At 33.3% G+C, this 6426-nt stretch overlaps 1 long non-coding RNA gene across 1 annotated transcript; it reads left to right on the forward strand.

Moving 5' to 3' along the window:
• Positions 1 to 507: 507 nt before the first annotated feature.
• Positions 508 to 2242, forward strand: LOC134251065 (uncharacterized). Its single transcript, XR_009988661.1, has 3 exons — positions 508 to 674; positions 991 to 1130; positions 2162 to 2242. It is a non-coding gene; the product is annotated as an uncharacterized LOC134251065 (long non-coding RNA).
• Positions 2243 to 6426: the final 4184 nt, after the last annotated feature.

A 6426-nucleotide genomic window follows, 5' to 3' on the forward strand; every position in this document is an offset into this window, starting at 1 on the left:
AGCCACTTAAAATTGTACCTTTTTAGGCGGAAGCCGCCTTTTACTTTTGCATGCTTTGTTGACCTTTCGACCTCTCAAGATGTTTGCCCCGCTTCATGGTACTCCAAACGGATGTATCTTAAACTAAGGGCATACAACCCGCTTAATCATATTTGACCCCTTCCCAATCTTTATCGTTATTATCAAATCAAAAGGCGTGTGTTATGGCGAATTTATTTTAACAATTTATTTTGATTAATTTAAAAAGTCCAATAAAAATAATAGCCTAATAATAGAACGAATAGTTACTTTGTTACGTTTCACGTTTGAGAGAAGAACGAACGACAACTCTGTATGTCTAAAACATAAACAAATCGGGTTCAACATTTGATTAGCACGGGGTACTGAAGCGATCTTTAGAAACATTACGAGGGACAAACTAGTTCAAGTAGGTAATTATGTTTAAGAACTAATGACAGGTACATAGCTACTGAGGAGCTTATCTTTCAATAATCTTGTATGAAATAGAAGAAAAGAGGTATGTAACTCCTTTTATCAATTGTGTACTACATTCGCGTAATAATCTAACATATAGACGATTCAGCGTGAAATTATTGTCAACAAACCCACGTGGAGCACAAATGATTTACAATGATTGACTGGAAGTGACAGGCCTTCTCTTCAAAATAAATAAGGTAACTCACGCTGTGTGATTAGCCTAGTATCTTTTATTGTCACCCTTATCTTTGATTGTTTTAACCTGAAAATGTTGCCTCCCTATGATAGCTGTTATGGTCGGGTCTTATCGAACGAACTGGTACTCTAATTACCATGATTACATGTCTGGGAGAAGTTATTTGAGGAACTATCATGCCGAGTTTGTGTATACATTTATATATCCTTTCTCATTTAATGTTAATACATGTATGTTGAAGGATGGGCCAAAACTGTAAAATCTGGACAGAAATTAAAACGCAAGCATAAGAACTACGTACATTGTGTTTTGAATAGATGTGTCCCTGCTACGGAGGCAGCTAACAGAAAGGGGATATAATTAAGATTGCATTGTGGATTTGCCCTGTGCCACCTCTAAATGGCAGAAGAAAACTCAACTCAGCACAACATGCACAACCAGAAACACTTTTCTGAAGGTGAGTACATCAATTTATTATATTTCTAGATAAGTGGAAAAAATTTTCAGAACTTGTGATACATATTTTTTATAGCATAACAAATCATCTTGTTATGATGGCAAAACTGATCATGAACCGAATACTATTTTTGAAAGTATATTTTGACTTTTCTAATTTTTGTTGACTTATTTTCTTTTCATTTTTTTTAAATACATGCAAATACATGATTACTTATAATAGTAGGCTTTTGAAAGAGAAAACAAATACAAAAAATATTAGAGAAGTCAAACCAGTCAATATTAATTTTATCATGTTTAATAATCGCTTACTCGATATCTGACTTTTTCATTACATGTACAGATAATTATGAATTCCATTGGAAATAATTTTTGGTACTAAAATTAGTTATCAAATAAAACACAAATGCACAATACACCCAAAATTACAAAAGGTTGTTTTAATTGGATCTATTTGAAAAACTGCTGTGTACACATGTAGGTTATATAACTAGCGAAAGAGAGGGGGCAGATGTTGTTGGTCAGGATCGCTAGTCTTATATTATTTCATTTGTTAGTTGTTTCCAGTATATTTACACTAAACTTACTACACAATACCCACTTCACTCTTGAAGTGGGTATAGTGGCATTAATTTCTTTGCATGTCAGATTTCACTGAATGAATGAATGTAGATCAAGGCGATAACGGGTGTTTTACAGCTAGGTGTAGATGAAGACATGCTAATTACCATTTGCATGTTTTAGTTATAATTGATAAGTTTCTGATAAAAATGTGTACCTTGTAAAAAGAAATAATATACATCCGAGTAAACGAGTAACTTTTTTTTAGTATTGATACTTGGACCTTGGATCGAGTACCCGGTAAAGTTGACTTCCCTAGAAAATATATTAAAATAACCGGTATATCATAAAAGGTTATTTGAAGTCCTTGATTTCATTTATTGAAAGTCAGATATATAATGTGAAATAATTTTTGTTAAATAAACATTGTGAGATATTCTTAATTTTTTTTTTCAATTATACACTTTGTAGAAAATTCTGCCAAGAGACAGTTGTGAAGGGAATCGTGTAGATAATCTCCAGAAAAGAAATCACCACTGATATTGGGATGTATATACCAATATTTTAATACAATCATCAAAGACACATTTACCACAGGAATAAAAATAAAACTGTCTGGTATTCAAGGACCTGCCATGGTAGAAGCTCTCCTGAAAAAATATTCCAATTATTGTGGACATCATGACACAGTGTTCACCTGTCATCAGCATTAGAGACTTGTGTGATTTGTTCTACCTGGGCCATACAGGTATTGAATGAAAACAATTCATAAAACCACAAGCACATTGTAAATCTATGTAAGGTCTTCTCTGTATGTTGTATTCCTTATATAATTTGCTGTTTTGTAACAAGACTTTGTTTCATTGGTACTAAAACTTAATACATGTACACATACAAAACCCAAAAGCAGTTGTGATATTTATTGATTTTTATTACTCATTAGTTCTCATTTTTGTGTGAAATTTTATAATTTTCCATTTCTTGTTCCCCAAAACCATATCTTACAAATTTTATGTATTGCAACTTGCATTTTAATTTTAACTTGTTATACTTGACAAAAACAAGAGGTACTGTGAGCAATGAACTGACTAAATGATACCCCCGCCTCCCATATGATTATAATGGAAAAGTCCATGTTTTGCTGTGGCCGGGAAACCCAAAATATGTGTCAGATCAAAAAGTAAAAGAGGAGGTGCACAATGGCAATATGTAATAAAGATTCTGTGAAGGTTTCATTAAATTTCACTCAGTGGTATAAGAGGAATTGCGGATAAGATATGAGTACCCCAAAGCGTAACAGACAGACGGACATCGCGATTTGTATATACCCTCCCTCTTTTCAAGCGGGGGTATAATAAATGTTAAAATGTTCATATTGCTATTGACGTGACTTATTCTCATGTATCCGCATCAAAACCGAGACATATTGTTTATCTTGTTCCTTGGTTTCAATACTACAATCCATCAAAATATTTATCATCCCCCCCCCCCTTTAAAAAAGATTATGCTTCAAATATGTCATTAAAGATTTGCACATGAGAACCTGCAAACATGCTTCCGCCTATCAGTACTCTCAGTACTTTGATTATCTTGTTAGAAACACAAATACCGATTAGTGCTGGCTTTGCGCGTCCTGTGCTATTTGTGTATGTTTTTAACATATCTAAACCTGATATCCCCTATTAAACCAAGAAAATATCATTGAACTGCTAAATATAAACTTATCAACTTAGAACACATGTTTAAATCTTTCTTGAATCAAGCTAACTTCATCTAATGTCAACGTTGGGATACATGCTCTCTGTGTTATTATATATTTGATTTAATTCCCTTAACTTATTTCTTCTCCAAACAAATTAAATATATTTACTTATGAAACTAGATGAAGAAAGATCAGTTTCTTATTTAAAGTATCCTGTTTTCTTGTTTAAGAACTATTTTCATTAAAGAGTCCTAATTTACGAATGAGTATGTTGAAATCCCTATAATTCCAACGTCTTTGTTTGTAGTTTACCTCGATTTCAAATCCGTTCTTGTACAGAATCATCTATTAATATGGAATAAATTTGAAATAATAAACCCTAAAGCAGGATATACTTGAATATTACTATATTAGAAAAATTGATGATAGAAAAGCTGAAGTCATTTATATGTAGTTTGAAAACGGAATTAGTTCGGACCTAATTGAATTCCATCCTAACTCCCAAATAGGTTGCATTTCTACTTTTCTTGTGGTAAAAAGATTTGCTTATTCTCCAGTAAAAATGAAATTTTTAATTGTTTTCTTTGCACAATTTTATTTATAGTTTTTGTTCCGTTTATTTAAAATTTTTGACTGGAATGCTATTTTTCCGAGTGACATGTTTGCTTCCAGTCTGTATAATTATTGAGTTAGTTGATTTCTTGAAATCTTTATATCGTGTTTCTCCTTAATTTACTTATAGTGGTTGTTACACAAATTCTGTGCACTCTTTGTTTCTGCTTCTTCAAGATGATATACAATAACATAAAATAAGGCAGAACCTTCTAGTAAAAAAAACATCTTGATTACCCAGTCAAATATAATAGAACAGGATACTTTCATTTCTTTAATATTTATGATCCTTTATGTATAAAATAATTTTTATATTTTCATGGCGAATCAATCTCTTGTGAAAAATGTAGAAGAATATACAACTGGATTAGCTTGTCTTATCCAACATGGAAGATGGAGAATGAAAATGGTATACAATTATCATCTGCATATTATAACAAGAGGCTTATTGGCCAAAGAACTCACCATAGTTTTGGCCCTGTTGTTTTTATTAGCAAAATTTTAAACTAAATATTCACATGTAAAACTTTTATCCCTATTGTGATCTGACCCTTTCCCCGCTTTCATGTATTTTACAGATACTTTTATATTAATCGGAATTAACATTGTTTTGTTTTTATCAAGAAAATGATCAAAACATTAATTGGATAATAACATGTATAATTGGCATTTTTATTATGTTTCGATTCAAACTATTTATGGGGTCACAAACAAAAAAGTAATTGTGGGTCATTTTTTAGCATGATTATTATAATAGGAATAGTTTTTTTTTTGTAAATTTGTAAGTACAAAGGCATGAATTAGCGCATCGGTAAATTCTGAAAGAAAAGAGCGTTTACATCTAATAATTCCCATTACGAAATTTTAAAAATTATTTCTCTTTGAAGCCTCCATACAATCCGTTGATTTTGTACAGCGTAGGAATACTTTATGCAGCATTGTGGAAATAACGCGTAATCTTGATGACCGTCAATAAAGTTCAGCTTTAATTATGAAAATATTAGATAAAATAAACTTATATAAACACTTGTAACGTATTTACAATTAATCACTGGGATCGTACCTGGTTATTTCCAGGGTTTGGGGTGTTCAACATTAAATGATTCGAAATAATTGGTCTGATCTTAGTGGACTGCCGAAATATACAAATATGTCCTAACCTTATCTAGGTAAATTAAAATCAACAGTAAATCACTATAACAATCGGAGGCAAACAACAAAATCAAATGGGGAGTCCTGATCTAACATTTATATAGGATGCCCAGTCGCCCTCGGACTACCGCATATACTGTAGAATGCCTTATTCAGGACGGACAGTATATGTGATAGCCCTTCAACCACTACACCCATTGTAAGATGCCTTATTCAGGACGGACAATGAGTATAGCAGCCTGGACGGACTGGTCAGCCAATGCAGACGAGGCACAACAAACTATGGCTAGCCTCTATGTTGGAGCTCAACCAAGTTTGTGGCAGGCCTTAACTGTGTCGGCCTTCCAAATCCACTCTCTAAACTGAATTAACAGGCGAGGGATATAACACGCGAATACATTGTTCACGACACTTGTCTTCTAACCTTGGCTGCATCCTACGAACTCTCTTGATCACTGCGGAGTCTTGCTATTTATACAAAATAAATGTCACGTGATGAACAAAGACTAATTGAGAACTCCGCATGGTCAAACCTGAAAATTCCGAAATCATCACACTACCCATGCCTCCGATGACATGCGCCCCGCATGTACAACTTAAAAACTAAATGATTATTAACAAACAGATAACAAATTGAAAGATGTACAAAAGATTTCTATTCTCTCTTTTTTTTTTAAATCACTATATATAAAACTATTCACAACTTGGTAGAACCAAAGTTATTTGATATGTCAGTCTGATTTAACAAGGGAAAATCATCCCTGGATGTGTTAGCATGGTATGGCGTGCTCCTAACGGAAAACCTATCTGGCTCGCCATCATCAGCTCTTCTCACTTCGCTAAGGTTGTAAGGCCTAGCATATATACTTGGTAGGGTGGTCGTCCTATTTGTTTTAGGTCTTACGCCCTCACCTAAATCTATGGTAGTCCGCCTACTTTCATGTAATCCTGAATCTCTGGCGGCCGACTTTGCTCTTTCTTTATTTATACTGGCCTGAAGCTTGCTTAGCTCCTGCTCCAATGCAGTCATCTCCGCATCCACAATGTCGCTCTCAGACATATTAATAATTTACAATTATAAAATCAACTAAGATCAACCAAGACAAATATATACAATTATAAATTTTAATGATTGAATGCAACCCCAAATCCCGACGCTGCCACCAAATTTTTGTAACGTATTTACAATTAATCACTGGGATCGTACCTGGTTATTTCCAGGGTTTGGGGTGTTCAACATTAAATGATTCGAAATAATTGGTCTGATCTT

The sequence above is a fragment of the Saccostrea cucullata genome, unplaced genomic scaffold (assembly GCF_032062105.1).
Source record: "Saccostrea cucullata isolate Sc308-1 unplaced genomic scaffold, CSIRO_AGI_Scuc_v1 ctg746, whole genome shotgun sequence".
Classification (NCBI taxonomy): Eukaryota; Metazoa; Mollusca; class Bivalvia; order Ostreida; family Ostreidae; genus Saccostrea; species Saccostrea cuccullata.